The sequence below is a fragment of the Erinaceus europaeus genome, chromosome 4 (genome assembly GCF_950295315.1).
Source record: "Erinaceus europaeus chromosome 4, mEriEur2.1, whole genome shotgun sequence".
In the NCBI taxonomy this organism is placed as follows: Eukaryota; Metazoa; Chordata; class Mammalia; order Eulipotyphla; family Erinaceidae; genus Erinaceus; species Erinaceus europaeus.
Genome location: NC_080165.1, coordinates 126471707 through 126488296, shown reverse-complemented (window position 1 = coordinate 126488296; position 16590 = coordinate 126471707).

The following is a 16590-nucleotide window of genomic DNA, read 5'->3' as shown; positions in this document are numbered from 1 at the left end:
ATATTGTTGACTGTAAACCCCACTTATTTGACCTGATCTGGGGCCCATATTCAGCTTAGGAGCCTATGTGACCTCTGCATCCCTGTAGATCTGAGCTCACATTCTGTGGTCATGAATAGGAATGCTCCAAGCTGCCCCAGTTTCAGAACCCATCTTCCTCAGGTGGAACATAGAGTATGTTATCCATCCTCCCTTCAGAAGATGGAACATTCTCTGCCATTGTTGATCCACAATGATCCACTCAGTCCCTTTGTAGTCCCTCCTCCTCCAGTCTCATGTCTACAGATATACACCAGGTAGGCTGCTAATGTCTCACAGACCCTACATCTAAATGTAGTCATCCTATTCTATTTATCTTTATCAGGGAACAGATCGAAGATGTCATTCTCTCTCTGGCCTGTGTTGTGTATCAATTCCCTGCTTTTTCTGGGAAAAAGTTTGTCATAGTAGTTACAGGCATGGACTTTGGAGGCATGTTGCCTTAGATGGAATCCTAATTTTTACTTCACAATTATGAAAGCTGAGACAAATTTTTCCTTTTCTGAGCCTCGGTGTCCTTGTGTGTATAATGGCAACAACAATAATACCTACCTGAGGGTCACCATGAGGTTTTGATAAGTTATTGTACGTAAAGTGCTTGCCTTTCATAGATATGAAATTATAGAAAATTCAAAGTTATCCTGTAATGGTAGAATTTCATATCTATGAAAGGTTGCTCATTGTTTCTGGATTTGAATCCCAAAAGATTTTGCTTCTTGCCATGCAGTATTGACATTTTCATCTCTTTTTTTAAATTCTATTTCCTCCTCTGAAAAATATAGATATGAAGAGTAACTTCCTCACAGGAAATTTGTGAGAATTCAAATGAAATAAGGAATATAAAGCACATAAGACCTGACATAGGGTTAAAAACAGCATCAGGTGGAAATTGTACAACTGAAGAATAAAATTGCAAAACTAAAAACTTGCTAGATGTAGTTAACATGTTAGATACCGCAGAAAAGAGACTTCTTAGCTGGAATTTAAGTAATCATGTCTGAATATATCCATAATGTAGAAGATCAAGAAAGAAGGATTAAATATAGAGAAAAGACAGTTAACAGCGGGTGAATACAGGAAATGGTCTAGATAACATATTTGAGCCCTCCAACTTGAGGGGAAAGAACAGTATTTGAGTATTTCTCAAGTATTTATATTTCAATATTAATCCTTTTCCAAAACATATGAAAAGTATTTAACTATGGCAAGTAGCTCCAGAAATTTCAAGATAGGTAAAAACTAATAAAGTCATACATGACCATCTGAAAAAAATTGTAAAAATCAAAGAGAAAAACTCTAGTAAAAAGTAAAAAAGGCACAATAACCCTAAAGGAACTTACATTTGACTTTTTGGGAGAAGCAATAATAGTAAAGATAATGGGATTATATATATATATATATATATATGTGTGTGTGTTTAATTTTTTATTAGTGAATTATAAAAATTGTATAATAGTGGTCCCACCACCAGAGTTGAGGGTTATGGACACAATGCCTGATCACCTGGCCTAAGGAGGCCAGAATGGAACCATAGTAGCACCTACAACTTGATGGCTGAAAGGCAGTAAGATGTAAATCAGGACAAAACGTTTAATAAACAGGAACCAAAAAGTAGGAATAGAGAAGATGAGAATGGGGACATTAAAGTGAAAGTAAGCTAAGAAGCTTATTTTAGGTATGATCCTAGGGGCTGACTTAAGTAATCTTTGCTTGACCTTGATCGAAGTAGAAGTAGACTAAAGTTATTGTCTTGGAAGATTGTGTTAGAGTTCAGAATAGAACTTGCAAGATGGATAAGGGCAGAGAGTAGCTCCCAAACTTGAAAAAAAAATGTTTACAGGTGCCTGGTTGATCACACATGTTACAGTGTTCAAGGACCCGGTTTGAGCCCCTAACCACTATCTGAAGGGGGAGAGTTTTCCAAGTGGTTAAGCAGTGTTGCAGGTGTCTTATCTTCTCTCTCTCTCTCTCTCTCTCCCCTCCCTCCATTCCTGGCTGTCTCTATCCAATAAATAAAAATAAAGATAAAAAATTAAGTGTTTATCACATTGATTTGACCTGGGGCCCATATATATTTATATTTAGCATAGGAGTCTGTATGACTTTGGAATCCCTGTCAGTTTGAGCTTACAGTTCATGTTCACACCTAGGAACATTTTAGATTGCACGTATTACAGAACCAATCTTCCTCAAGTAGCAGAGTAGAATGAACCAGTCTCCCTTTGGATAGTGAGACAGTCCTTTCATTGCTAGCTTATAGTGAAGGTAGGGTCCTAGAGCGGCCAACAGTATGTTTATGATGAAATAACCAGGGGTAGTAAAGAAAGTGATCTGTTAGAGTTCTAGACTCATAGTATCTATGAGGAAATCCAAGGGTTCCTTGTCTAAGATCCAAGATGATGATGTGGCCTAATATTGGCCAAAATTGCCATCCTTAAGTGAGCCAGTTTCTTGCCTTTACCAAGTTTCTGTAGTCCCCTCTTTGTCTGATGAACTTAGATTTTTCTCCCAGTTGTTAAAGCCTTCAATGCCATTCATTGAATCCAAATAGGCATTAGGTTTACAGAGTCTGGCCTTGAGTTAGAGAGGAAATAGACCAGGGCTGGGTGGTGGCACACCTGGCTCAGTGCATGTATTATCTGTCATACACAAAGACTCAAGTTAAAAAAAAAAAAAAAAAGACACAGGTTCAAATCCCTGGTTCCTACTTGCAGAGGGAAAACTTCATGTGTGTTGAAGCAGTGCTACAGGTGCTCTCTGTCTCTTTACTTCTTTACCTTCCCCTCTCAATTTCTTTCTGTTCTATCAAATATAATAAGTAAATAAAGTTTTTAAAAAACTTTAGGAGTAGACTTGGGATTTTAGTGGGGTCTAAGTTACCCTCTAGGTTATTTTTGCTTGATTTTGCATTTAGTTGTTTGAGCTACTAATCAAGTTATAATAGAGACAGCAACTGCCCTTTTCTTGATACATATTTTTTTTGCCAGTATATCTTTTGGTCAACTCTATACAGTGCTTCTAAAGATTGGCAAGTGTTGACAATAGTGCTGATGCCTTGTCAAAGTAGTAAAAGATGTAAGAGTAAACTTTACTTTCTTTTGTATTGTTAGTTGAGTAACTAGAGTGAATGAGAATGTAAAGGAGGAGTAGGAAAGGACGGTGTCTAGGCCTAAGTAATAAATATTTGGTAGGAGAATTTATAGTGCTTTCTTTGAGCGTGAAACAAATGGAGTGCTAACTTTAGATTGTATATTTGGGGAGAATATTCATCAACATTGAAAAAAAATAAAGTTGCTTTCTGATGACCAAAAACTGATGGTTTGTTATAATAATACTTCCAAATATTGCACTGAAAATTCCTCAGTGAAAAAGGAAATTATTCCAGATAGGAAATTCAAGGCAGATTGAAGAACCACTAATAATATGAAGTTGGGAAGCATATACTACTGGCATATGAAGATTTGTTTTAAAATTATAGTAATTCAGAGTGTGCAGCTATGACGAAAGTATAAACAACGTATTTCAATAATACAAAAAAAAAAAGAAACAGGAAGCCCAGGAATATGATGGAAAGTTTGAGACATGTCCAAATATAAACAATCACGAATTCATCACCAAAATTCTTGCTATGTATTGAATTGTGTCTTTCCAGAAGATCTACTAGGATCTTATTCCTCTGACTATAACCTACATGGGGAGGGAGCTATTACAGACATTATCAGTTTCAAGGCAATCTCAAAGGAAGGAATAATGTGGCCCTTAATCCAGTGTTACTGGTATTCTACTTAGAAAAAGGACATTTGACTACACACATGGACATATGACAGAAGAAAGCTATGCAGTGATGGAAGCAGAGATTGAAGTGTTGTAGCTTTAAGTGAAGGAATGTCAGACATTACCAGAAAAACCACCACAAGTTATAAGGAGACAGAATAAATTCCCTGTTACAGATATTGGAGAGAATGTGGCACTGGAACAACATGATTTTGGACTTCTTATCCCTCACACTGTTGTTATAAGCTATATGGTTGTGGTATTTTATTAGTGCAACCCTAGGAAACTCATCAAAATACTCCCGCAACGATGTAGGCATAATGATTTTTTTTCAGCATAATAGTGCCGAGTAAATCTACGATCTGATTTTTTTTTTTTCTGAGAACAGTCACATTTATTTATTTATTTATTTATTTGGGAATTACTGTTTACATTAGACAATCAATACAATAGTTTATACATGCATAACATTTCTCCATTTTCCACATAACAATACAACCCCACTAAGTCCTCTGTCATCCTTTTTCTAGGACCTGTACTCCCCCCCAGTCCCCCACACCAGAGTCTTTTACTTTGGTGTGATACACCAACTCCAGTTCAGGTTTTACTTGTGTTTTCTCTTCTGATCTTGTTTTTCAACTTCTGCCTGAGAGTGAGATCATCCCATATTCATCCTTCTGTTTCTGACTTATTTCGTTTAGCACGATTTCTTCAAGCTCCATCCAAGATGGGCTGAAAACAGTGAGATCACCATTTCTTACAGCTGAGTAGTATTCCGTTGTGTATATATACCACAAATTTCTTTGCCACCAATCTGTTGTCGGACACCTGGGTTGCTTCCAGATTTTGGCTATTACAAATTGTGCTGCTAAGAACATATGTGTACACAGATCTTTTTGGATGGGTGTGTGGAGTTCCTTAGGATATATCCCCAAGAGAGGAATTGCAGGATCATAGGGTAGGTCCATTTCTAGCCTTCTGAGAGTTCTTCAGACTATTCTCCACAGAGGTTGGAACAACTGATATTCCCACCAGCAGTGCAGGAGGGTTCCTTTGACCCCACAACCTCTCCAGCTGTTTTTTGTTGCTGTTTAAGATCTGAATTTTTAAAATTTGTTCTAATATATTAAGTAGGATTAAAATGTATGATACAGAGGATAAAAGCACATGGATATTTTATGAATGAAAGCATTTAAAAGTCAATAAAGATGAAAAAAGTGCTTAATGACCTAATTTTAAGGAAAACAACTACACTGCTATTGGATCCCACTGTATATAGTCTTCAGATTGACTAAAATTGAAAAATAAGTATGACAATGTCACATGTTGATGAAAATGAGAAGTGACAGAACTTGGATACACTACTGATAAAGTTGTTCTTGGTACATCCACTTTGGGAAACAATTAGGTAGTGTCTTAAAGCAGAACATACACACAAATATCAATATTCCATTCCCAATGGAAATGAAAGTATATGCTATTTTCATGTATAAAATGTCCAGATGATAACCGCAAGTAACTTTTTTTTCTAATTATGACATAATTCAGAGCATATAAAATGTATAGCTTATAAAAATCACAGCAATATTTTTTTCAGTAATATTTATAAACCACTAGAATGCTACAACTTTGAGATTTTCAAGTAACAGAAATTAGGTCACAATTGGTTATCCTCATTGTTTGTGGTGGTTTATGGGGAGGAATTCAGTAAAACTTGCATACTGGTGGCCTGAGGGTAGTGCCCTGGATTAAGAGCACATAATTGAATCGACCTTCCCGTGGTGCATCCCGTGAGTACCCATTCATTGTGGAAACTGAGGATTCTTCCTAGCTGACTGAATCCACATGGATCCCAGTCACTTTCAAAGCCAGCAACAAGCAGCTCCTGACGCTGTTGACTGGCTACGGAAGAAGGGCAAACGCTAGAAGAAGAAGAGCACATAATGTGAAGCACAAGGACAAGCTCAAGCATCCCCATTTGAGCCCCTGGCTCCCCTCCTGCAGGGGGTCACTTCACAAGCTGTGAAGCAGGTCTGCAGGTGTCTTTCTCTCACCTTCCTACTTCACCCTCTCCTCTCAATATCTCTCTGTCCTATCCAACATCATCTGTAGCAGCAACAACAACAATAATAGTAACAGCAACAATGGAAAAAAATGGCCGCCAGGAGCAGTGGATTCATAGTGCAGAATGAATCAACCAAACAAACAACAAAAAAACCTGCATATTTTCTCTACACTCTGGAACAGTTCAATGGTACTCCTTACTACTGGAAATATCTGAGTCATTGTACCTTCTTTCCAATATATAAATTATACATCTATCATAAAAAAGAATGCTCATAGTAGCAGTTTCTCAAGAAAATAGTAAAAAATATAAATACAAATATCAACTGTATGACAGTAAAATGGCTTTAAAATTGTAGTATACAGTGAAATATAAATGAAATGCTCTTACTAAAGCACTAATAATTATGAAAAATGCAGTGGCTGGGGGAAAAAGCAAGGCAGATACAATAAATACAAAGGCTTGATATCAAATATAGCAAAGCTATAGTGATAAAAACATAATTATTCTCTTAGATAAGGTTTTAATGATTTCAGTGGTACATAGATGCTTCTGGAATATTGGCAATGTTCCATTTTCATTTAAATGGTGTTTTCCCTTTGCAGAAAATATTCTGCTGTATTTGAATATCTTTCTGTGTCTATGTTCAAGATGATATTTCCAAAATAATGACTTTGTACTTTATATTGTTCTCAACTAATTTTTTCACTGTTTTCTTAGGATACATTTATTACATTACAGTTTCTATGGGTCAAGAATTCAGATATGGTTTAACCGTATGCTTTGATTACAAATCTCTTTAAGATTATAGTCATCTAGTGAAGAAACTACATTCAGTTCTTTGCAAGTGTTGGTGGGAGGCCTTGCTCCATACTTTTCCCTGCAGGCCTGTATACAGAACACTCATAATATCACAATAGAATGTGTCTACAAAAGTGCTAGCAAAATGGTTCACAGTTCTTTGTAACCTAATTGTAAAAGTGGCATGCCATTTCTTTAGCCATACTCTATTCATTAGAGACAAGTCACACAGTCCAGCTCACACACGAAGTGAGTGGATTACACAAGGGCATGAGTGCTAGGAGGCAGAGATTTTTGGGAGCCACTTTTGACATCTGCCTACCATGGCACATTACAGTCATAGAAAAAAAAGTATGTGTATGCACATATATATGTGTAAGTCACTATACTTCCTTGTGCATTTGTAGCACATGGAATAAGTTCAGTAAAACAGCTCTTGTGCTAAATGGGAAAAAAAAACTTTACTTCTATGGTTATGTAGATGAAGTGATTGTAACTTTTAAGTGACCACTGGTCTCCTCCCAAAGGAAATCAAATTAAATTATATATAGAAAAAAAAAAAGCTATCACCACATAAAGAAAGTTTTAATAGGTTCTGAAGAGGCTCTGCCCCAGTAACAAATGTTCTTAGTTATTCCACCACCCACTTGAAAAACAACTGGCATTAGGGGGAATTGCAAAGTTGTCTGCCTATTGCAGGGAGCCTCATTTTATTGAAATGCTAGTTTTACTGAAAATATGGAAGAGAAGTAGATGGAAAAATAGCCTTCAACAACTGCTTTTAATGGAAATGGTATGATGGCCCCTCACCCTCTTCTTCATGGTTTTAAGTCAGTGATCCCCAGAGAGTAAATCTGAGACTGCAACGAAAAGGCTTCATTTGAGAAAGCTTGTGTACAAGTTCTGTCTTCTTTGATGCTCCAGTGAGAGGGAATATTTCTATTGTATGTGGGTTTTTGATATGCAGCTTTGAAAAGAATACTAAATCTTTCCATGAAAAGGTTGAATGTTGTACTCTTTGCTGAGTGGAGAGATTTGTTTTTCAGAAAGACCAAAATCCCACTCAAATTTTCCCATTGTTCATGGTGTGCTATTTCCTCAGAAGAGACATAATATATTCTTTCTTTCACTTATTTATCTCTTCTTTTCCATAGAATACATGTATTTTCTATTCTTTCACAAGACTAGAAGATCAGAGTGAAGGAGGAAAAAACATGACCATGTCGGCAAAAAAGTTGTCAGGATGAGAAAAATATGTTTGTGATGTGTCCTCTCACTGGACCGGAGGCTTCATATACAAGAGTTGCAAGTGTTAGAGGCTCAAGTCTGCAGAGGTCTTGCATGCCGCATTCTCACATTCCTAGGGCAAATAAAAAAAAGCGAGTGCAAAATACAGTACCATGTTAGGACACACAAATCTTGTGAACTAAACATTTCAAAGATCTAAAACTATGTGGTGCCTGGAATGGCTAGGAGAATAGCAAGGAAACAAAGGACCGTGGGTGTTTGTTTAAACAGCAAGTTGCATGTCAGAAAAAAGACAATGCGGTTTTGGATTTCTCCAAATTGTTAGAAGAACAAAACTTGAAACTTAGAATCTCAAGGTCTCAAACTCTGCAAAACTGCCATCTTTAAGGGTGAGCTGTGAGCACATTTATTTTGAAAAGGGTTTAGGCCAAATGGTTTTTATGCTTTTTGCATTTATTTGTTTTGCCACCAGGGTTGTTGCCAGGGCTTGGTGCAGCCCTTTTCCACCAGTTCAGGCCCCATTTATTTTGCATACGGTGTGAGAGACAGAGAGATATAAGCTATGAGAGAGATAAGGAGACACCTACAGCAATGTTACACTGCTTGTGAAGCTTTCTCCCTATAGGTGAGGACCAGGGCTTGAACCAGGGTCCTTGCAGGTGCTAACATGTGCAGTCTACCAGGTGAACCACCACCAGGTCCTCTGGGACAAAAATATCTTATTAAACTAATAATGAACCATAACATTCTATCACTTTCAGGTGTCTATCAATATAAATCAGCAGGCACATAATTTACTAAAGTCCAATCCTACTATACAGTTAATTTGCTTTACTTAATATATCCACCCCACCCCCATTCTCTTCTGGTAACCAATATTGGACCAGATTTCTTATTTGTAGGAAGCACTAACTTTTTTTTTTCACTATGACTATTTTTATTCATAAAAAGCAAAGATTTCAGATTCTAGTGATAATCTAATTCAGAAAACTTCTACCTGAAAGCTCTAATAACTGAGATAAAGTACAAGATTTAAATTGTTTTGATAATTACCTGAACTCTTCACCCACTTACAGCACACAAGATCCAGAGGATATAGAATACTTTCAAGCTTTTGCTGAGAATTCATTTCACTACTATTTCCATGCAACTGAATAACACTTTGTTATGACAGAACACCCCATATTCCATTTTTCATAGAATGAATATTAGCATTTGAACTACCTATTACAGAGAATGATTAAACCTTTCCTCATTACATTTCCATATAGTTGTCATCTCTTAGTCTCCTAAATTCCAAATGGAAACAGTCTATCCCTGTCAGTTTTCCTTCTAAGCCAAGCAATTGGAAACAGAGACAATCCACTTTCCCAGAATTACTTCTTAGTCTTTAGATTTCCGTCTCCAGACCTCACTATAATAAGTTTGTTATATCTAGGTTTGTGTCTACAGAAATGGCTGGACTAGTCTAAGCCCTATGTTTGATCTCAGAAGATGAGTAATCACAAATACAGTGCGAAACCTAAGAGGTCCTTCTTATCATTCTATTAAGAGAGATCTATCTAACTTACATGTATCACAGCTCCACTAAAGAAACTGATACCCTTTGGTGCTACCAAGTGACACCAATTATCAATAGATGTAAACAATTACTTAGATATGACACAACAGTACTGCACCTGTTGATAAAAAAAAAAAAAAAAACTCCTCAGAAATCCTCATTCATAGTCATTCATAAACAGATTTTCTGCTCACCAGAAAATAAACCCTTCAATCATTTTCAACAAAGGGTTTTGAGTCATTATTAATCCAAACGTTGAGTAATTTCATACAAAAGACACTGATAGAGAGGATGATTCCATACCTATAAACCTTAAAAGTTACTGGCTACTTCAGTGAAAAACAAACAAACAAAAAAACCAGAAAGGAGGTCAAATATAGGCAGACAGCCTTGCTGAGGGTATAGGGGAGATGAAAGGGCTATATTCTGATTGTTGGCATGCCAGCTCATATATTTTGCCAAATGATATTTATACAGCTGAGAGGAGTATGCTTGTTTCATGTTCCTTTCACATAGAAGTCAGATCTATTCTTAAGTAAAGGGTCCTAAATGGAATTCATATGTTGCAGAGTGTCCAAACGAGCTTCCTATCCTCAGATGCTTGAGCTCCTAAATGCCATTGCTTCGGTTAAGCTGGCAGGATCTTTTTTGGCCTGAACTCTGATTATAATTTAAAATTTATATGATTATACTCCAGGAACAGATTTGACCCATGTTGAGGTTTTGTATTGTGTGAATTCAATTCATTATGGTTACTGAGGTTTAGGATTCATTGAAAGAACTAGCATGAGCATGAGAAGACATTTTATCAGACAGTTTTCAGCTCAGCCAAATTTTCATGAGAGCTCAGAAATTGTGGTTCAAACTTGGGTCCTCATCAACCAAAGCAGCAATTAGGCAGTGGAAAGGCAACCCACCAAGTCAACTTGGGTTTGCCTAATGGAAATGTGAATCACTGTTCACTGAGAGGCATTAGCCAGGTCTGCGGGCCAAGTGGTATGAAGATAGAGCATGTAAGACTTTGACAGGCAACTTCCGTTTTCATAGAGAAAAATAAAGTTGCAAACAAGTTGCTGTATTGTTCAGGATATACAAAGACAAGAACTCGATATCTCTGAATGCAACTATTATAGTACTCTCTCTTTGTACTTTTGAACACTGAATTTAACATCTAGTCAGAGCAGAAAGTAGTGCTCATTATTAAGCACTGCATAATAACAAGTAGTTCTTGGAATTATGAAAAAGAGGGTTGGGAGCACTAGATTTCAGATTTTTGGTTGGAAAGAAATACATGTAGTAGTTCAGTGGTTTTCTTATCTTCAGTTTTACTGGTACTGAATGGATGATGATTGAGAAGATTGAGAAAATCAAGCAAATGTAGATCTTTTTGCTTATTGAGAATTAAATTACATATTACTCCTTCAAAGATAAAATATTATGTTTCTAAGTGTGCTTGTTTCTGGGAGAAGAATAACTGTTGATTTTCTTAAATCAACTAAAATTGTAACTAGAATAGAACTCCAAAGAAAAAGAATCAAATTATGTGAACATTTACTTGGCAAACTTTTGTAAAGACAGATATAATACCAGTGTTGGTGATATTTGTTGTTTCACTAGTGATAAAGTCTTTCTTTACCTTGAGACTTGGAGAGCAGCCAGAACTAACTCATAAACAAAGAACTGTGCATACCTCTAACCCACCTTTAAACCTTTGAAAGGTCAAAAATGTTGCTGACATATGACTTCACACTTACTTTAATTTGGTATCTTTTTGTCAGACATTATTTTACCTCCTAATGGAACTCCCATTTACTAGAAGAGGCTATTTGAGGATGGAGATAATTCTGTGCATACCTACATTCATAGCAGCACAATTTGCAATCACACAAACTTGGAAGCAAACCAGGTGCACAATGACAGGTGAGTTGCTAAGAAAATTGTAGCATGTAGACACAATGAAATACTACTCAGATGCATGTGAAGTCATCTCCTTCACCACATCTTGGATGGAGCTTGAAAGAATTATGTTAAGTGAGATAAACCAAAAAGAGAAGAATGGGTATAGGATATTGTAATTTGTAGGCAGAATTTAAGAAACAAAGACAAATGCAACACAAAGTAAAATTTGGACTGGGTTTATTGTATGGCACCAAAGCAAAGGACTCTGGGGAAGGAGAAGAAGAAGGGGGCAAAGGGAAGGGCTTTGGGCTCCTGGTGGGAAAGGACCTACCTTAGGGGTGAGAGTGTTTTGCAGACATCTGTCATAGTGAGATGAGAAATTTTACCCATGTGTCAATAACTGTACTGTAAACCATAAACACCCAATAAAATGATATAAAATTATTGAAATAATTGACTAATCTATTTGATTAATCAACTTAATAGTAATGTAACCAGCCTCCCTGTGTAGCTATCTTGTATCATAATGAAGGGGCTGGGAGAAGAGACTACCAAGTAGAGAATGAATTCAGATTAGACTCTCAGTTGCACTGTTCAATTCAGCTTGTAGATGTTTTACAACATAACCTAGTGCAATTTCTTCATAGAAAAAAAAATGAAGACAATACCAGAACTTGTAAGGGAGTTATAATGAAATGGTGTGTATCGTGTATCTGTCACTGTACCAATTTATTCCCTTTTTCTCCTCTTACTTTCAGGCTAAGAATTTCTCTTCTAGGATCCTTGGAAAGTGGATATGAAATTTCTAGAACATTTTCCCCAAGATAGGGGAGTTCTTTACTACAGAGCTACATGGCCAGTCAGATCACCTTAAAAAAAACTAATAGATTAAAAATAACAATAAAAAAAATAAAGAAACTTAAGAGATGTTCATACAATACAAAGAAAAATAAAACAACTTTATATGGTCCCATCTTATTTCAACAATTGAATTTAAGAATCAAATATGCATGTTCTTCAATATAATTGTGTGTGTGTGTGTGTGTGTGTGTTTGTGTGTGATCTGTCAACCAACAAACTTCTAAGAACAGAAATTTCACTGCTTTTCAATAAAGCTGTTCAGATTTTAAAAACTGTATCCTACGTTAGTACAAAAAAATCTACTTCTACCAATAATTTCCACCTAATCTCTGAACTCTTAGAGTTAAGATGCGTATGTCTCAGCCATATCTAGTCTATTACATACTTGAGGAAGACTCACAACTTCTAAAAACCACTGTTACTTAAATGAAAGCTACCTTAACTTTGGCTAACGAAGCACTGAAATCTGTTGCTTTTCCCTGGGAAAGTGGAAGATTTACAAGTAAGTGTGAGGTATGTGAATAAAGGAGAAAACATCATGTTTGCTAAAACAAAGACATATGATCATGGAAGAAGTTCAATAGATATATTATTACTCATTGACCCTTAAAGACACATAAGCTTAATTAAAAGAAATAAAACATTTATGATGCTGGTAAGGATTGAATCTAGGACATCTAGTGTCTGAGACATAAAAGTCTATTTCACTACCAATGGTATTATTGCCTTGGCCCTTCAAAAAGTGGTTTTTTTAAATATTTATTTATTTATTCCCTTTTGTTGCCCTTGTTGTTTTATTGTTGTAGTTACTATTGTTGTTGTTACTGATGTTGTTGTTGTTGGATACAATAGAGAGAAATGGAGAGAGGAGGGGAAGACAGAGAGGGGGAGAGAAAGATAGACACCTGAAGACCTGCTTCACTGCCTGTGAAGCAACTCCCCTGCAGGTGGGGAACCGGGGGGTTAGAACTGGTATCCTTACGCTGTTCCTTGTGCTTTGTGCATATATATATATATATATACAAGTTAATTAGGACAATTTTCTTAACAGATTAATTCACTTGAACATTTATAGAGTTCTATTTTTCTTTTAGTATTTGGCTATTGTCTGTTTACATTGCTTCTGAATCAAACTTGAATAAAAAACTTATCTGCTTCTCTATCTACTGTGGAAAATAAATATGAGAAAAGACATAACCTATCAGAGTCCTTCTGTAAGTCTAAAAGCCATTAAATACAACTTATCTCCTTCGTTGCCTAAATCCATTTCAAGAGATTTATATTTAGGACAAGTTGATGTTAATAATTAAAACAGATATAAGGGGAAATGCACATTATTAATGACAGGTATATATATCTGAGTTATAGAAAGGTTATCAATAAACCTTCATGTGGGATGACTGGCTCTGGAAAAATATATTTTGAAGAAGTGAAAAGAAAAGCTCATTTATCTATCCTAAAGAGCAACAAGATATTTCAAGTGAATCAGAAGGACTTCTGAATATAGTAACAATTTTTCAGTGATTATTTTAGAATAAATGTAAATAAACAATAAACAAACAAGCATGCTGCTAAGATGCATAAGACCTTCTGGAGTTATTTAGCTAACAGCTTTCTCACACAAGAAGGATTCAGCTTTCAAAGGCACCTTAATATTGGACTCTACCCTCTGAACTTTCTGTCATCCACTAGTGATTGAATTAGATTTTGAAAAAATTCTTTTTTTAATTGGAATTTTATTTTATCTGCTATTGGTCAGTGGTGAATTCAACTCTTTTTCCCAACTAATGTATTGATGAAGATCCCTCACCCTCTTTACCAAGGTAAGAATGCTTGTCACATCTTCAGGAATCATACATTTTTCATCATTACCCATTAAAAATCAAATTAAAAGCAAAATCTCAAACTCTGGATTATCATAAAAAAGCCTATTACATTTCACAATTGTTTCTCTCTGATAAGCTTCTCATTTTTATTTCTACATTATTGATTTGAGAATAAATGGCAGCACCATTTTTAAAGAATCTCTATGCAGTGTGCTGCTTCAGCTGTGTCCCCATTCCTGCTTTTACAGAAATTCTGGGGTGGGAAGGTGGCAGGTAGAACAATGGTTATGAAAACGTACTCTCATCCTGAGGCTCTGAAGTCTCAGGTTCAATCTCCCGCACTGCCATAAGCCAGAGCTGATCTGATCAGTGCTCTGGTTAATAAATAAAATGATAAAATAAAATAAAATAAAATAAAATTCTGAGATAATTTATAGGATAAATTATAATAGAGGGGGAAAAAGAATTAACAGACAGAAAAGCATCCATTCTGAATACCACTACAGTCAGTGATGTGTAAAGAACAAGTCATCAAACCTCCTACTCCCAGACTCTACTTTCCTACTCAAGGCCTTAGAATACAGGCCTGAGGAATCAGAAAATTTCTTAATCCTCATACTCCCGTATCACTATCCTTATTTCACCTAGCTCACAAATTTCTTTAAAAGAATGTGAGGGGTAGGACAAAGAGATAGCTCACTGGGTAGAGTGCATGGGTTTGCCATGTACATGGTCTCGGTTTAATCACTGGGACCACAAGGGAGTTGTGATTCTCAGGGAAACTCTTGTGACATGGTGTCTCTTTCCCTCTCTGTATCTTCTGTTTTTGCTTCTCATTCAGAATGAAAGAGTTTGAGTGACTGGGGGTGGGGGTGGGGGTAATGGGGGGATGGACATACACAGGTCATTCCAAAGATTAAAAAACAAAAATAGAAAAGAAAATCTGAAGAGAAAACTTGCTGCATACATTACAAATGGAAGATTATGGCAAGAAATTATGAAACAACCTTTCAAAAAGTAAGGTGGCACATTTATCACATTCTCAACATACTCCAGTTAGTGCTTCGTTTGCAGTTTCTCAGCAAGTCCTTGATGTGGATTTAAGAGACTGGAACAATTTGAAAGTTGAAGGACTTCTCTAGGAATGAAAAATTCTATGTGGCAAAACTAGAATTGAAATGTAGAGTTTCCTGTGCTCAGTATGGTTTCCTGTTATATTATATTGTAGGTCTCCTTGGACAAATATTGTTAGTACTTTGTAAATGATTCATATCACTTCTACATTCTTGAAAATAATACAATTACTTTCGTTTTAAAATGACTGCAATCTGAAATTTTCACCAATTCAGACTATTCTATTTAAATGTGTAGAATTTGTATGGCTATCCCATAAAATTCACATATGTTAGCCAAAACACAGAAAGAAAAATAAATGAATTCCACAAAAGCAGTTCAAAAGCTCACATTATCTTGTTTTTCTTTAAATTGTATCCATTAGTTCTAATAGCTAAATAGAAGTCACTGCCCAAATATACACAGTACAACTCAAAAAGGTATACTTTTAACAGGAAGTAAAGGAGACAGAATTCCTGTTCCCTGGAAGTCTAAAATCTAAAATTCATTATGGGCACATAACAATGCAAAGAATATAACCAGACAACTATCACTACAAGAAAAGGAAAATAATAAATATAGCGATAATCATTGGGCTTAAAATCTTTGCTGAAGTTCTCATTGTCAGATACACTGTTTTATAACAAAACAAACAAAAACAAAAGAATTCAGCTCAGTAGGCTCTGAGAAGAATGAAAGTAGCAAGAGGACCTTTCTCAGTATAAAGACTACTGGATGACACCTGGGAATGGTTTAGATGAAAGAGTGGAGCTTGTTCAGTAGAACAAGATGAAACAAATGCTGAAGAGATATGTTTGAGCAAAGTGAAGGGAATATGAAGGAGAGGAAGAGATTCATTACAAACCCCATGGATCAGATTTTAAAAACCCACAATAGGTCCCAATCAGCCTGGCCTACATAGAGAAAACACAACTGAAAGTCACACAGATTTCAAAGGGTAAGATAACCTAGTGCGAGTGGTGAAGGTATTGGCTTCTCTCCATCACCTGGATCACAGGGTCCAAAACGAAGGCAAATGGGACAATGACAAGTGGTCATGGCCAAACTTGGAAGCAAGTCACTAAAAAATGGACCCTTTGTCCACATAATGCCACTTCTTCAGATAAAAAGGGAGAATTCATACTACACTAAATTTGCTTCTCTTTGACTTCAGATTTTTAGGCAGTGACATTTAGCACATGTAGGGCAAAAGTAGTGATGCAGGAGGGAAGTATGCTTAGGATAGAGAAAGACCAGCTTATAAAGAAGATGATGTATCGCTTAAAGATCGAAACTAGAATAAAACACACTTAGTGTTGTTAGTTTTCTCATTTCATTCTTTGGTAATAGTCTACAGCCATTCTGATGAGTGAAAAAATATTCAAGCTTTATCTCTAGAAAGT